Raw genomic sequence first — 18,126 nt, forward strand, 5'->3', positions numbered from 1 at the left:
TGTCAAGAAATATTGATATTTTTAAAATTAATGACTGTCATCAGCTTCCAGTTTTTCAGGGAGGCTGTTTTCTTGATCCAGTGAATGTCTTCTTTTAATCTGTCCTCAGCTCCTTACCAGCTATTTTCTACTATCTCAAAACAAACTGAGAATACAACTCTAATCTCTGATTGGTGTAGTTAACTACTTCAGTTAACATAGTTAAGTTCTTCCTTGAGTCTTCTCAGGGCAGAGAATGAGAACAAAATGAAGAGTTTACAGAAAACAGAACAAAATGAGGAGTCTACAAAATCACATAGGTACACTTCATTACAAATCCAGCCAACTCCAGGAGGAAACACTGGTCCTCTTAAGGCAGAGAAGCAGAATATGCTTCTGTCACAGAGCTTGGTTTTCTCGAGCATGTAATTAATCCTTTTATGCCATTCTTCCTTATCAATAAATTCCTGACAAGATTTCCCTAGATGAGAGGGCGCTTGTGTAACAGTATCCATGAATACCTGGAAAGCACTCAGATAAAATAAGAAATTTATAGTCTGCTTTTCTGAAAATTTAGTGCACAGCCTATCAGTTCTGAGTCCTCACATTAAGATTTCTGTAATGGTAGAATTTCACAGAAGTTCACATCAATATGGAATTGTCTATTCCTTTTCTAGTATAGCCTACAGAATTTGAAAGATTGTGATTAAACTTGTTAGAAAACTTCTTGAAGAGAAACAGATGAAGACAGGAATTCCTGCTCTATTTGAAATTACCAAAAGTCTCAGAGAAACTCTGAATTTAATTTTTTATTCTTATCTCAGAAGCTAACAAAAGACTTTCTGATTTCTTTAGGTTTCTTGGTTGTCTTGTTTAAAACAGAAAATACTGTTATATTATATATTTCACAATATAAGTTAATTGGCTCAGAAAAACTGCATTCTCCAAAATACCTTGCCAGTTTAAGTCTGACACTATAACTGTTAGCAAAGGGAGAACTCCAGGGATTGGGAGTTGAATACTTATATGCTGCTGTTAAATGAAGCAGTTGTGCTTGAGAAGCCTCTGCCTGAATGCAATTCATTTTACAACATCATCTGGGGACAAAGTATAGTTTAAGATGTAAACTGAAATGGCATCTTCTGGTAATGCAGAACTATCCCTCAGCTGACTTGAAGAAATAAATGAAGCTGAAAACTGGACCAGTATAAAACAATTGATCATTTTGGTTTTGGTAGGAGTAGTCTTACAAATGTTTCTTAGGCTGAAAGTCATTCTGTGTATGGGAATGCAGTAAGCATGTCACTGGGGGTAATCATATCTGAACTGCTTAAGCACACAATGCCAGCAGTGTAATTCAAATAAACTTTTTCTAAGAAAGAAACATGGATTCAAAAGATGAGCTGTAAATCCAGGTGTGCTTTCCAAAATCTTTACATTCTTTAATGTACAGATATGCAGATTGAAATAAGTATCGGACAAAAAGAAAACAGCTCAAGTATATGCAACATGTATCCTAGTTCAGCCTCTACTGTTCATTAACACATTTTTATTTTCTGCATTTTGCTGCTAATATAGGAGTGAATCCCAAAATACAAACCAGCTTAACTAGCATGAGATGAAATAGGACCTAGTTTACATATTGATTTCAGTATTTGTAACCAGACCTGTCTACAATGTGGATCCTGATCCATTACCGATTAACTTTTAACTTCAAAAAGCCTCTGTTTATAAGTCAGGAAAAGATGTGAAATGAATCAATAACAATAAGTTATCAATGTTAATAGTATAAAACCCAAGGATAAATGAGCAGAAGTCAAAAAAATAAGATACAAACATGAGGACTTTTGTACTTTTGTATAGAAGTAAAGCCTGTTTTGTAGCAGGCAAGGGCAAAGTCCACAAACACAGAAAAAGCCCACAATGAAACCAACTAAATAAATATGTTAATAAATAAAACCTTTAAAAGTTCAATTCTACTACATCCAGGGATTTAGATCTTTACTTTTGATGAACATTTCACTGACTGTTTTTCCTCATTTTTATGAACGAATAAAAGGGGAGCTGTGAATGTGAATATAAAGGTAAGCACTAAGGGCAACAAAAGCATTTGGTGTAGAAAAAATGTGATGAAAAGCAAGGTCACCTGGGGTGCAAAATAAGTACTAATAAAACAAGAGGTGGAAGACAAGGCTAGAAAAAGAACTGGCACTCACAGACTCAAAGACAGATATGTAAACAATGAGATTAGGGGGGAATTTAGAAGGTAAAAGATACACCTAAGGAAAACTGACATTTAGGGTGAGAGGGTGTGGAAAAGTTGGACAAAGAAGGGATACAAAGTAGATAGAAAGTGACAGCAGAAAAGGTACTTGAGTGGGGATATAATATATTGCAGCCATTCAATGGCCTATGTAAAGCTCCATTTTCTTTAGGTTACAGTTTGCATCCTTTCTCCTTCTATTCTAAACTCAGTTGTCCTTTACATCCACATATGACAGACAGGCCCCTTCCCTACTGTTTTACAACCTACTTCTCTTTCTAAATTTATGGCTCCAAACTACTTCCATCTGGAGTTTGCTTTTCCCTAAATTTTATAATCCAGATGGTACTTCTATTTTGAAGACAGAAACTGTCTGTCTTAGCAAAGTCAACTGCACAGAGTTCTCTAAGTGGAATTAGGTACTTGCATGTAGCTTATTCATTACCTGATTCAGCTCCTGTAGCCAGGGATCTAAGCAGAGGAACTCTTTGCATCATATTACTGTTATTATGTCATATGACCAGGTTGCACTAACGGAGGAGAGTTAGAAGGATGCAGGCTCCTTCATCTACCTACTAAATCTGTGGCAGCAAATCAGTACATTCCTATTCTATGTGTATATAACAGAGTCATCTTTGGAAATGCAAAATCTACGTTTAAACAGATCTTGAGTTTATATTTAGATTTAAATACTTCTCTAGAATTTTGTCTTCACAACTTAAACAAGTCTCCTCCCCCAAAGTATGCAACTAATTTATTTATTTAAACATTTTATTGCACAGATTACTCTTATTTTAGTTATAATAAGAGTAATTTATTAAAAAGTAGAAGTATAAATAAATATTTATAAAAGCTGTCAAGCTTTTTCTATTAAAAATATTTTAGAGGCTTATCTTTTAGGCATTTTAAATTGCATCAAGTTTATACTTCACATATAGGTCCATATCCAATGGATGTATGTCTGCGTGGGTTGGAAGCAGTGAATGAATTCCTTGTTTTACTTTGCTCGCATGCACGGCTTTTGCTTTACCTATTAAACTGTCTTTATCTCAACTCATGAGTTTTCTCACTTTTGTTCTTCCGATTCTCTCCCCCATCCCACCATGGGGGAGTGAGTGAGTGGCTGTTTGGTGCTTAGTTGCTGGCTGGGGTTAAACCACAACATCAGTGTATATGAATATACTGTTAATTCATTAATATCTAAAATAAGTTTTTGTTTATACAGTACAAAAAAACTGAATCAGTGCTGCTTGATTATTTTCTTTGTAGCCTTAGGAATTACAAAACACATGCTATTTATAAAATTACTTTTTGCAGAATTCAATGTTCATGTCTTCCTGTATTTTTAAATAAAATTCTTTCAAAAACTTGGTTAGCTGCACCACTTAAACATGAGTTTGGCAGCAGTGTTGGTTTCACAAGGATTATATGCTTGGACCTCAAGCAGGTCAATGACATGACTGCAGAGCTCACTGTACAATAGCCTTCACTGGCTAATCCGTAATGTAGCGCTGTCAAATTATGAACATGCACCTGCAGGTTTCCAAGGAAGAGAATTCAAAATGAGAAAACCCATCTGGACCATTCTTTTTTTTCTTTTTTTTTTTTTTTTTAAAAAAGTGCCTTCCTCATAATGAAAATAACAATGAAATTCACAATTCAAGACCTTTTTGGTAAGTATTAGATGCTGTTCTAAAATGCAACACCTATCCGCTAAATGTACTTTATAAAGTGCATGCACATTTATCTGAAAATACTTATTCAGAAGTCTTTGCCAAATCATTGGAAGCTGTATGAAGTATTACTGTTACACAAACTAGCAGTGCCAATTCAGCAGATTTGTAGCAAAAAAACTGCAATCAGAGAAAAACACATAGACCACAAAAAGACAGAAGGATTATGAGAGAGAAAATGCCTTGAGAAAATTAACACTTCCCAAAAGTTTTACTTAATAGCTTATGAAAAATTTTGAATATTTGAGGGTATTACTATATTCAAGTTTCATCTTCCCCTAAATATAGGTGATGTCATCTTACTTTAAATGTATTACTATTAAGTGGCTGCAACCATCTTCTTCCCATGTTCAATGCTGTATGTATAACTCAAAGGGTAAGACTCAGGAGATCTGCCATACCTGTAGCACTTGTAATAGGTTGCACGTGATCCTTAGTGTACAAAGATTCTCCTTTCTCTTCCTTTCTGTCTCCACATAGATATGTATTCTAGTTATATAGCTGTAAGGAGAAGAAGTAAGGATTTATTTCCAGTTTAAAATGCTATTTTTGTTCACTTATGTTTTTACATTTGTTGCTTGCTTTGATTTGTGCTTATACTCTCTTGGGATGAACAAAGGTTACTGCCTGTTGCTGTGTTTTGTTTCTTTTCCACAAGCACAGAGTTTGTGTGCAGTTAACTATTAAATGTAATTACATTATCAAAGAGTCTTACTGAGAAAAATCCCTCCACATTTAGTTTGTAATTTATACGGTGCATATACCCCTACTGTCTAGATGCTATTTACAGTTTCAAAGTATTAATTGGACAAAAGCAATCCACAAAAAGATATTTTCTCAGATAAAACAATCACAGCTTCCACCAGTAAATACATTGGCAGTCAAACTGTGAAGTAAACAATAAGAAATCCTAAAAACTAAACTAAAGCCGTATTATATTCATCCTCTTTTAAGGGAAGCCAAGTCCTAGAAACGGTAGAAAAAGAAGATAAGTTCCAAAACCAGCAGTCCTTCCAGAGAAATATGGCCTGAATTCTGCTACAGAATAGGAGACTAATGTGTATTTGAATAGCCTCGTAAATGTTTAATGGTTGAGAATCTCTTTTATAAAAATAGATACAGTTCTGAATATTACCAGTTGTATTTGGGATTGCTTCCAAATGCAAAAAGAGAATCTATAGGTGATAATCTGTAATGCATCACACTGCTGCCAATCATTTTTGGTGTGAAGAGAACATACCCTTCCAATACATGAGGCTTCACCTTCATATATTCTAAATGATTCAGTGGCCAAAAAGATCATTTAAATCTTATCTACTTAGTATCACCACCTTTTCAGTTTAATACGGATACCTAAAGTGCTTACTTAGACAACTGCTATATAAAGAGGAAAACAACAGTGCTCAGTGACTTTGATGTTCTTTTAGCATTATAGTTCATCTGACCTCTAATAATTTTGTATAATTTAAAGTGAAGGAGAGTGGAGTAAAAATTCAAAATTTCACTAACAAAGTATACTAAAATTTTATTGTTAATTTAATACATATATTTTGCCATACTTGGTTCTTCAGTTGGAAGCCTGATATCTGAATTAAATTCAGAAGAAATTCAAATAATGTTTTATTCCTCTGGTCCACAATGAGTAGAAAACCATTTTTTTCTTAATCTTGTGCCAATTGGACCATTTAAATATCTTGGGAAGGTGCAGTTCAAAGAAACAAAGACAGGAGAAAAGTCCTGTTATATATTGAATGAATAAATGAGAATATCTCCAGAAGATTTTCAGGACTTATTTAGATGCCTGAAGTCACCAGTGCAAATGTCTAATACCTTCAATAAGCAAAGGAGCCTGAAAACTGAGACAAAAATTAAAAATCTTAGTATTCTAGAACATTAAGATATGGATTCTGAAGATTCACTATGCCTGCTTTATTGTGCTCATTTTCTCTGGTGAATTTTTAATTTTCTCTTTAAAAACCTATTACAAATTTCTCTTTAATTCAATCTTGGGTAAACAACAGATGTAACTGATGCATTTATGACTACCAGAGGGATTTCCACATTTTACACATTCATTCCCTTTGTAGTTGTGACATAATACTAATGCCATCTAGCCTATGTTTTTCCGATCATGAAACTCCACTTATTTTATCAGTTGCCATTGGCCACAAGATAGGTCAAAAATTTAGCATTTCTTACTCTGTGTATTTTTAGTTTCTGGTTTTTAAGTCCTTATGCACCATTCCAAACCTAATATTGCTTGTCAATCATTTGGTAATCTGACAGCAGTCTCAATAATATCATGATCTGGCCAGCATACAACTGGCAGTCTAATGGGGTCTCCTTTATAAAGTACATGAACTTTGTGTGGTGTGTCCTGCAAGCAAAAGGCAGAGTTTTCACCAGTGAGTATGTGCCCCGCAGTTTTCAATGTTTGCTCCCATAACATTCCAGGGGAGCTGGAAAATGCACTTCAGGATCATTTGCTGTTTCTCTGTGCTCAACAACAAGGCCTTCTTTGATTTCTGCCACTTTACAGAGCTAAGTGGTGGCTCTAGCAGCCTGCCACTAACAATCAACTGAATAGAAGTGCTCTGACATGATGCTCAGTTGGGACCACCATTCACAGCAGCATACTCAACTTCAGCTAAGCCTGGTACCTTAAAGTACTTATTTAGCTACTTTTAATAAAGAACAGAAGATAAGAAGTCTTTTATTTCCTGCCAAGAGGCTTGCTGGGTCTAGTGATGAAGGGTGGAAACAGGTTAGGTTCAAGAATTTCACCTTCTATGTGCTGTGTCTTATCAAGATGTCCACAGGTTCTCCATGATTTGGCTCACTAACTCTATTAGTGGCCCTTAGACAAATGTTTTCAGCTCTGAATAATTTCCTTAGCATCAGGTAGATCTTGCCTTGAATCTTTTCCCACACACATATTCACTTCTGTCTTTTGTTGTTCTGGCAAGATCAGCAAACTAACATCATCAAACTAACTCTAACATCTGAGTCTGCATCTACTGATTATTAAAAAGAGGAAAAAAAAAAAGAGAGAAAAAAGAAAATCCAATGAACCTGATATTCTGGAATTAAAAGCAGACAACAATAAGATTCCAAGCTTTTTTTTTGCTTGCTTGTTTTTTTTTTTTTTAATGGGAAAGTAGACACAAGGTCAGGTGATATATTGTATCCTCTATTAGAGATCCCTCATAATCATAGACACTTCAGAACACAGCTCTAAACTTTTCTCAGGTTGGTATATAATTCAAGTATAAATTAAGAAGACTGAAACCATATTGAAATGTTTGTATATTACCACCCAGTATGCTTGAATGTGTTGAAAAAAATCACTCTATTGCAACACTGTTTTAATAGATAGTTGTGTTCATTATGCTAAAAGCTACAGTTAAAAGTATCTCCCTCTTTTATTCTCCATATTTTGAAAGGTACTTTTTCTGCAGATTCAACAATAGCAGCCTGTATCAAATTAATATTGTTTATATGCTGTGTGTGAGAGTTCAAGCACTGCTTTAAATGCATAGAGTTCTCCACAAAAACGAGATTAGCAGTTTCAGCACTGCAATGTAACAGTATTATGAAATTATTATAGAAATCAATAACGCTTTCATTTCCAGAACTAATCTGATGGTAAGATCTTGTTTATAAAGATATTAAACAAATGCATTATTCACATTTTGTAACGATTTTCCAGAAAAAGGACATTTTTTTAATTATCACATGGAAGTGGTGTAATAAATGAGTGTAATTTTTATTAACAGGAGTTAATTTACATAAAACAAATGCTCATTGAATCATTGAGTATGATAATATCTACATGCCTAGTCCTGTTTGTCATATTTTGTGCCTTTTGGCGACATCAGAATTATAACAACCTGATTTATGCACTAAATTTAATGCATAATATGACAACATACCGATAGGTATGCCTTATAATGTATAATTTAAACATGATTGCTATATATTTCACCCATATTTTCTTGGCTTTACAAAGATTTCTCATGCATCTAGAAATCTCGATTGTAATGCAGGTTGCCAGATATGAATGTCTGTTTGAATTAATGAACATTTTTATAAAAATACTCCGACTATGAATGTTTTAAAAACCTTGTCATAACATTCAGCAAACTTACACATGACAGCTAGCATGTGTTACTGCATTTTCATCTTAAATATTTGATGACTGCCTCTTTAAATCCAAGATTCATAACCCAAAGGGTTTCATTTCCTTACAGCATATGTAATTCAAGAGACATTTATTAGTATAGTTCTCATTTTATGCATCAACAAAATATTTTTCAGAGAACCATTAGATGAACTCCCTGCTTTTCAGACTTTTTTCTGAACATTTTAATTATAATTGTATGTTTTCTTTGACAATATTTGTACACAGACTATTTGCAATGCTCCCTGCTTCCCTATCTCCAGCCCCATTGGAACTGAAAGAAGAATTCTGCAATATACAATAATGCAGAGTCAGAAAATATGAAAAGCATCAACTAGAATCTTATACACACTAGATTAAATATCTGAAAACCATTGGTAAGCTTTTTTTAACCTCTGAACATACCCAAAGAAACATTACTGTATACAATTACAATTCATACAAATTTGCTAAACACAGATGTTCATCTAATGCTGTTAAACTACTATTACTGAAGCATAAAATAAAGATTTCTGTATTCATTATTGTCCACATGTAAAAAATCCAGCAATGAAAAAAATTCAAATATTAAAATGTTTATAATTATTTAAGAAGCAGATCAACAAACCATTGTTGGTGCAATATATTACTATGTTAGCACTGAAGGTTGTCCACTGACAGGTCACTCTCACTTGACCTTGTATGCACAGAAAGGTAGTTCACCATGGTAACCTTGGTCTTGTGGCTTTCCATACAGTAAATCATTTCAGCCCTCTTCATGTAATTCTTTTATTGGCTGTGCAATTGAAATGTCATGCTTCACGAACAGAGAAGCTAGTAATTTCTTATGGGTGATTAAACTACCTCTGTAATGTACGAGCATGGATGCAACTGTATGCAACAGACTTAAGCATACACTTCATTTTTTAAAATTCTTGATATTTTTCAGATGCTTACAAGGAAGTTTGCTATGAGAATAAAAACCAATTCTTTTTCACAAATGCATCCTAAACAAACACCAAACAGCATCCCTTCTAGATTACCTTCAGGAGCAAAAGGAAAACAGCAGCCTAGAAAAAAAAATATTTAACATTGTTTTTAAAATTAATACCTAATTTTTAATCATACTGACAAGTTCCAAAAGTCAAGCTAGTTTATAAAGGCCAAGTTAGGCCCAAAGCAGGAGCTAACATTCTTATTTTATTTATATTAATATATAAAGGTGAGATATTGTAGAAAATAATCAGAAAAAAAAATGGAGGTGGCCAGACACCTTCAGCTATTATTTCATTTTAGTATTTACATTCATTGTAATCTTGATACAGAATTGAACAAATAAGCCTGATGCTTTGGAGAATTACTCCTTTGAATTCAAACTACAATCTAACAGCAGAAAACAAATGGGCTTTTTAAATTATCGATAAAGATGTGCTCAGAGGAACTTCGTATCTTCTAAGTTTTCTTTTATAAATTGGCACACTTCCTTATATAACTGTAATACAAAACACTTGCTGTAACTTGATTTGCATGAAGTTCATACTAGGGATTTTTTGTCTTTTTCTGTTTTTGCATCTGTCAGGTTGATATGAGTCTGAATGACAGACATACATAAGTATGTGTGTATGCAGTATACAAACTGATACATCTTTCAAAAATATTAGCAAAAGACTTTGATACCATCATTTTTACATTCTTTTCTAAAAAAAAAAAAAATATGCCTTTTACACAGCGAAAATAACATCTTATGGTTTTCATAACTTTAATTAACAATAAATTATGATAATCCTGACTTTTGTTTTAGTTTCCCAGTTGTACCCATTCCTGCACGCAATGAAAAAATAACATTAATCCATAGTTTATTAAAAATTAAAGTAAATAACTGACAACTGAAAATGCAGTGATAAATTTGACTGCTGAGTTCCGGAATAAATCTAATAATTTAACCACCTCTAATCATTGCATCAAAAAAAGAATGTGGAATAAGCTTATCAAGGAGAGGGTGGAAGGATCTAACAGATGCTAGAAAATTCTTCTTTAGTGTTTTTAGAAGATCACAGAAACCAGTTTCTGTTGAGCTTAAGAACCCAGATCTGCTATCAGGGGATCTATTTGTAAAGGTATAAAAGTGGTAATATAGTAGACTGGCACCCCATTCAGCTGGATTAATGACCTCATGATGAGAATGGCAGCTGCTAGTCAGAAACCTGAAAACAGTCCCAGTTCAAATTGTGAATTTTCTATCTTGACTACTTTCTACAGGATATTTAACATCTTATTTATGGCAAAGATATCATAGCAAAATGATAGTTGCATGCAGACTTAAGGAAAGAGTTTCACCTAAGCAGTAGCATTATCATTATGCAGTGGGACACCTCAAAAATATAAAAGAGAACATAGAAAACATACAAAATGCTTCTAATGCCTCTTTGCCCTTCAGTTACCAGTGGTACAAAATCAAGGTCGTGATTTCCTTTGTAAAGTGTAATAATGGAAGAAATCTGATCTCCTGTCTTTTTATACAGGTCTGGTATCTCACACAATTTCTGAGCATTGGCCCAAGTCCCATTTCAGTTTAGAAAAAAAAATCTCAGATAAACTTATTTTTGAGGTGGGGAGAGAGCAAACACCTTCTCAAATGAACACATGAAAAGGGCTACCTCCTGTTTGACTCAGCCAAAAAAAAGAGAATGGATTTCATCTGGAGTCATTTTATCTTATTTCTCCTCTGCTCCGTTGTGGAACATTGCTGGAATTCCCTTATGTCTGAGAAAAGTTCCAGTGTTAACTACAAATCTTTAGCATGAAATTGCAAGCTACATCAAGATGGGCACAATGAAAAATTACAAAGAGGGAGACTGCAATCTCTCATTCTTCTGCTGTTCACTTTCTATATTTTCCTTTGACTATCCAGTAAGTCGGACTACATTTTTCATAGCTCTTAAACAGAAAAGGATTTCTATTAGACAATGTTCTTCTAAGTACCTTTTGAGAAAATCTATATATTCTCATTGGTCCCACAGATTTCCTCTGAATTTAAAAATAACAGCTAAAACCGTGATAATATAGCAATAACTCCATGAAATGGCATGGTGTCATTTAAACAGAAAAAGAAAGAAAAAGTTTGTTTACAGCCATAATTATCAAAGAGAAAACCAAAAGGAAATACTTGTAGCATCACAACTAGTATGGTCTTACAAGGGAGAAAAAGAGGTGTTTTTACCTCCCTGGTGTGAAATAAACAAATCAAATATATTAGATATAAACTGTTCAGAAAAAAAGAGTAAGGATTCTATAATGACTAGAAGTACAGACATCAGGACTGTAGGTGCTTGCTAGATTAAAGAATTCTTTTATTAAAAAATTCTAAACTCTCTCCTATGGTTGAAAAACAAGGCTATATTTGATTTTTTTCCACATTTGTACAGGTGTCTCTATACTACATCTAAGCTCTACTGACCATACAACTTAGGGCCTGCATTCACAAAGAGCTTTGCATGATCTTAACATTAAGTAGGAATTTCCTGTCTGTTTTCCTGGTACATTAACTGAGAATTCTGGTCTAGTATTTACTTGTCTTTTTATTTTCTTCTAAGAAACCCCTTCACTACCCCACACTGTGACAGACTATCAAGATACGCACATAGCCTGTCTGTTATCTAACACTTTGACTTACAGTCAGATGCAAACTGCCATCAGGAATTGTATTTTGCTCTTAAGAGAATTATTATTTCTTTCACATCATAGCAAGGAAACACAAACAACCAGGAAATTTTGAAGATTATATTTTTAGGGCCCACTTCTCTCAGGTTATAGTCTCTTGATCTTTAAGAAAATGCCTTGTTTTTTTCCCCTGTGAAAATGTTGTCTGATGTCATGTAGTTTGAACTGACTTTCCAGGGAAGCATGATTTCTGTATGAATGTGAGGAGATGGACCAATTAACTTGGAAACAGTAGGGATCTAACTACAAGAAGTTGTTAGTTAACCTCGAAGCTCAAAAGACAGCCTGGACAATTGTATCCAACATTGCTTGTTCACAACAGAAGCAAGACATACCCAGAAGGACTCACTCTCCTTTCCACCCTTTACCTGCCACCATCCCTTAAGTAATTAGTATTTGTAAAGCAGTTTAAAAACAACTTATTAGTGATACTGTTAGCTTAAAAGTTAATGACAAAAAAATAATTTTTGCAGTTCTGCATTCTGTTGGTTCAACTGGAGCAAATTTACATTTTGGCTGAAATTTTTCTCCTAAGTAGCACTGCAATGTACCAATTATGATAATAAACTTTAGGTGTCTCTGTAAGAACAAAAGATTTAGAAATTGTATTTGCCAAGCTAGTGTTTTTTAGGCACCTTACTACCTCTTTACAGTAACTTTAACTGATAAAACACTACATTTTCTTGCCTTCAAATTTCATTTATTATCATCTAATAACCTATAAATGCTTTAACAAAACACTCTTTCTTTCTAAACCATTCCTGTTTCCAAATGCTATCCCACTACAAGAAATCAAATACTACCACCACTATTTTCTGCACTGCATAGCACCTTAATCTTTTCAGCTATATAAAACCCACCTTCCTACTATTGAAAACTATCCTTGAATTTGCTCAGCATATGAGTTCAACTTTATCAAATAGTTTTCCTCTGTTTCTTGGTCTATGTATTTTGGTCCTTCCTTCTAAACACAAGATTTTTCCATTTCCAGTAACCCCTCGTGTATTTGTCTGTTTCCACTTACAGGATTTAGGGGACAGCTAAAGGGAAAGGCCATGTTTCAGTGAACTGGTCCATTTTTCTTGGACTACTCTCTTATACTTAAACCTTTACACATTATTTAATCTTCCTTCAAACAATTATATCAAATAATTTTCTACTATTTTTCTGGAACTCCCTTCACCAACTGTTCTGAAATAATGTGCTGTTTATTTGTACATGAATATGTTGGCATCTGAGAGACAGAATACATAGCATGTAACTGAGAAAACATTTGTGAAAATGTCAAAATGTCATATGTGCTAGTACTGTGCCATATATGTATAGAAGTCAGTGAACATTATTGGAGGAGGAAACAATATTATTTTACTTAACATAGCAAGGCACTTGAAAGCTATAAAAATACAGAGATATTCTGAGCCTTAAATCATATTTATATACTTCTGCTATTCCTGAGATTCCTTATCCTCATCTGTGTTACCTGAATTCAAAGCTTCTGGTATTTCTCCACTTCACCCCGCTTAACATTAGTTAAGGTATCAGGTTATATATTTAAAAAACCCCTTCACTTCTCTTTAAAAACACATTCAATTCATTTTTATGTTACTTCTCTTTTTTTGCAGTCTCTCCTAGACATACCAATTTGTGAGGCACTTTTTAGATACAGACTCCGTCATACGGCTTTGAGTTTCCTGAAAAAATTTGAGAGATTCTTTGACTTGAATTCATCCCACATCAGAAAACATAAGTAGTGTTATAGTCAGCAGAGCCTCATTAGTCGCAGAAATCACAATAGCTGAGGTTTCAGTCAATTGAGAGACTTCAGTTTGAGAAAGATCTATTATACACTGTAAGTATCTGCCAAAGATACAGGCTGCTCTCATTGTGAATTGAAGGGTTAAAGAATGCAACATTTGGACTGCAGGCTGTTGTATCTTCAAGAGATGTCCTCCTGAAATTACTTGTTTTATAGAACACTTGATAATTGGAGAATTAGTTGGCACAGCAAAGAATAAATGACTGAGGGGAAAAAAGTTAGCACTGTGAGATTGGATGATATGGTAATAAGTATGCACCCTGGAGTTCTCCTTTTCGAGACACTGCTGGGACCTATGGGAACCTTGCTCTGTAAGGGTTTATTGAGAATTGGTGCCTCTTCTTCATAGCCAGAGCTATGAAAGATGATTGCAGAGAACCAATCATGCCTGCTAGTCCAGCCATTGTAGATACCTGATGCGTCTTGGAAAAGAAGTTGGACAGGTGTATAGTAATAGACTCAGAACTTACAGGGCTTTCAGGTGTCATATCATATGGAGACCTCCTGCTGTTTGAGACCATAAGTAACACAAAAGTATTTGCCTTCTCAGTCCGTTTTCTTTGCTGTAAAAGAGAGATTCCTGCAGTGCTCATAAAGATAGGAGAAATGTAAAGATAGCAGACATGCAAGGTATTCTATTTTTTCTATCAATATTGTATAGTAGTGAAAAATATGTGTTTCCCAATGTCTTTTCTTTCTGCTCTTGAATGTAAGGCATGCAGCCTCACAAATGTGGAAAATGCAAATTATTTTGGGATTATTCTGTCTGCTTACAGAACATGCTGTCAATTCTAAGTAGAGAAAAGGAAAGGATATATGCATCTTATTAACAACTTTTTGGCTTTGGCAGAGGGAGATGATATATCCTTATCTGTTTTCCATGATATATAACAACTTCCCAGTTTTTAAATGCCAAGATCACAACGAAGAAATTCAACTGCAGGCTATTTGACTTTTATTTTTACTTCTTTCCCAATACTAATAAAAATAAATAATTCAGTTCTTTCAAAGAACAGCAAAATAACTACAGCAGAAAGCTAAGACAAAAGATCCCTGGAATAATTTTCTGTCTTTCATTAATTACCCTTCTATAAATAGCATACTGTACAAGTACAAGGTGAAATTAGCTATGCCATATGTAAAATGGTAATATAAATATACTGGGAAGTTGTTACTATTAGCAATTCCTAAAATAAAATCTTCCAAAAATGTTTCATCTTCATACATCGACCAGAACAATTAGCCAACTCCAAAGTGTTAAACAGCACTAACTACTTCTCTATAAGGAGGAAGAACTTCTCTTCTTGATCTACCTAAAATGAAAATTAAGTCCTGTCTAGCGAGTGTCATAGGCTCTCAAGTGAAGCAGAACTACTGCATAGCCTCATCAAAAGATCAACGTTGATTCAGATTCTGTTCCTTTGATCTAAACATATCTCAAGATTAATTTCAATTGCAAAGGCAAAAGGCTTATCTACAATTTAAGGTTAATTTTACCATTCAATCATTTGCATATTTAATCTTGTTTATTATTAAGTATGAGCACTGTTTATTCAATCTGTTCCTCTTTCTGCTTGGCCTACTACAGAGAAAACCAATGATGCAAAAAAAGACATACAAAGAAAAACAAAACCAGCACAGGATTATAAAATTTGCCAAATCACATGCTATCAAATGCCTCTTCTATCTAAAACAACCCCTAATACCCTTTAATCTTCATTATCATTATTCTTCTTTACAAGTACAGTACTAGATGTAAGAAGCACATATGAAGTACTTCGACCACTTCTACTCTATGCATCAATGGAGTATTTAAATTTAATGTGTCCCTCTGAATGACAACTTGCTTCTCCTTAGTACTCAGTTACTTTCTCTGAAATTAAACAATTAATAAGCCAGAAGCTATATGAGTTATAAATTATTCATCCAAATGAACATTAATCAATTATAAAGAGATATAGGAATAAAAAAAGAGACAGCTATATTCCTTTAATATTAAATCTACACTAGTCAAAATGTCTTTAAACAGATGTAATTTGCATAATGACAACGCAAGCAAAGCTATATTATGGCTATTTATGTTGAAATATATATATTTGTAAAACAAAATAATGAATCCATGACCAGTTACTGATAATCAGATGGCAAGAAAAATATGACAATTCTGTGCTCTGTGTGTGAATAGAAAAATGTAATAAAATTCCCCTAAATTATTAGTTTTACCAATATTTAAGAATCTTATGTCTTGTATTCATACAGATGTTGAAATACAGTCTTAAACTTTCCCAAGTTCTTTGGAAAATATTCAGTGTTCAAACAAACATGTCAAATAATTTTCCTGACACTTATTAGAAGAAAGCAAGACAATGGGCACAGTCAAATTTTGGCTTAGCCATGATATGCACAAAGATACGTGAGAAACACAGGACGATTCTTATTTCTTGATTTAAGTTAGACTTATTCCAGATGTGGGCATCTGTAGCCAGAAGGAGGCCAGAACTCTTCTTTTGCAAAAGTTATTCTGTGTGAATAGTGTGTGCAGTCATTTATAGGAGCTTTGGAAAAGCTGCATATCTGATTTTTTCTCGAATTGAAGTACCAGGATGCTACCACAATTTAGCAGATATAACAATAAGGTTAAAACAGGCAGGAAGAGATACCGTCTATCCAGCAGTGCAATAATACCTACACCCTTATTATGGATTCAATATGTCACAGATGAGCCATCATTCTTTAATTTTCTACCTCATTCTCCATACTTTATCTGTGTTATTTATGTAAATTTTAAGCTCTTAAATATAAAACTATCAACTACTTAATAATGGTACAACGCAAAACCTTCAGTCTTCTGGGACTCACAAAAAAGGAAAGTAAAAATATTACTTGCGGTTCTCTAACAAAAAGAAAGAATTTTTAATAGGATCAAATCTTATCCTAGGAATGTATAGCTGTGTTCCATGTTAAAAAATTTTCACTAAAATACAGATTGCAGTTCTCCGCATAGAGGGCCACTTCTTCTAACATCATTCCAGCATTAACCTCCAACGAAGACAACATTTTATTTCAAAGTTTTTTCACGATGTCCTGGGAAACTCCAAAGGAAACTCCTGCTTTTATTTGTAAACTCAGCTTTTCCTCATTCTCTTAACACCCTACACCAGGTTACCCAATCCTATTCAGCATAATGAACAGGAAAAAATATCATTGTAAATTCATATTTATATTCATGCAGAACAGCCGCAGTAAAGCTACAATCTAGAAAAGGTAAGCAAGCCAACTCCTGACATTTTTTTTTTCATTAATTATTCATATTCAGGTCTACAGTTTCCCATTTTGCCTATGCTGTTTTATGGATTAATTTAACTAATCTTAACTGCTTGAACATGAGATTGTGACAAAACCCCTGGAAATTCTGAAGTGAAGACTAAACTCCGTTCTGGGAGCATTTGGATAAAACTGTAAGAGTTCCAGGAACTGTTTTAGCTGATGTAGGGATTGTTATAAATATAGTAGGAGGGGAACGGCACCTGCCTACATTAAGCACAGGACGTGGTGCTGCCCAGTATAAGAGAGGCATGGACATACTGGAGTGAGTCCAGCAAAGAGCCACAAAGAGGAATAAGGGACTGGAGCATCTCTCCTATGAGGAGAGGTTGAGGGCACTGACTATCCAGAAACTACCCAGTCCCTGACATCGTCAGGGAGAAGGCTCAGGGGGATCCTATCAATATGTATAAATATCTGATGGGGGGGAATAAAGAAAATTAAGAAAATGGAGCCAGCCTCTTCTCAGTCATGGCCATTGAGAGGGCAGCTCAAATACTCTGTAATTCCATGATATTACAATTTGAAAAACCATGCAAGTTAGAAACAGGATTTAAATTCACAGTTTAGTATCATGTTCCTTGCAGTATGACCACTTACTATGAATATTAACAAAAAAATATAGTTGGCATTAATCTAATAATAAATATTCTTGCAATTTATAGTAAAATTCACAGTTCTCTAGTATGGGAATTCAAAATATACCTTCCAACTATAACATAATAAAATTATTGATATTGAATAACAAAAATTGTGTTCAGATCACCTAAATATATGAAATAGAAGTAGCCAAAATCAATATAACTCTGTTTCAGTAAGCTTCAGCCAAACTAAATTTTTACTGTTTCTTGAGGTTTGTTTTTACTCTTCCTTGTTTTAAAAAAAATCTGAAACAATTCTAGATGGTAATTAAAGATGAATATGCCAAGCACTCACATCCATCAAAATTGTGTTAGCCTCACCCACAAAGTAAAGGATTTTTCCATACTGCAGTATTGTTGATGTGGCAGCATGGAATGATTTAGCTGTACTTCTGCATGAGGAAAAATTTGAGATAGAAGAATTATCAGTAGTGGTATTTGTTGTGTTCTCCCTCCATCATCGTGCACAACAGAATCTCCTAGAGACAGTT

General features: G+C 34.0%; 1 long non-coding RNA gene across 5 annotated transcripts in view; it reads right to left on the reverse strand.

Moving 5' to 3' along the window:
- LOC148057292 (uncharacterized) overlaps positions 1-18,126 on the reverse strand; it is an 86,240-nt gene that overhangs the window by 15,437 nt on the left and 52,677 nt on the right. For all 5 annotated transcript variants that reach the window (XR_015703327.1, XR_015703328.1, XR_015703324.1 and 2 more), the window contains one exon: positions 4,377-4,476. This is a non-coding gene — a long non-coding RNA (uncharacterized LOC148057292). The remainder of the gene's footprint in view (positions 1-4,376; positions 4,477-18,126) is intronic.

Source organism: Nipponia nippon, unplaced genomic scaffold, assembly GCF_047370975.1.
Source record: "Nipponia nippon isolate SJK-2023a ecotype South Korea unplaced genomic scaffold, ASM4737097v1 scaffold_1, whole genome shotgun sequence".
In the NCBI taxonomy this organism is placed as follows: domain Eukaryota; kingdom Metazoa; phylum Chordata; class Aves; order Pelecaniformes; family Threskiornithidae; genus Nipponia; species Nipponia nippon.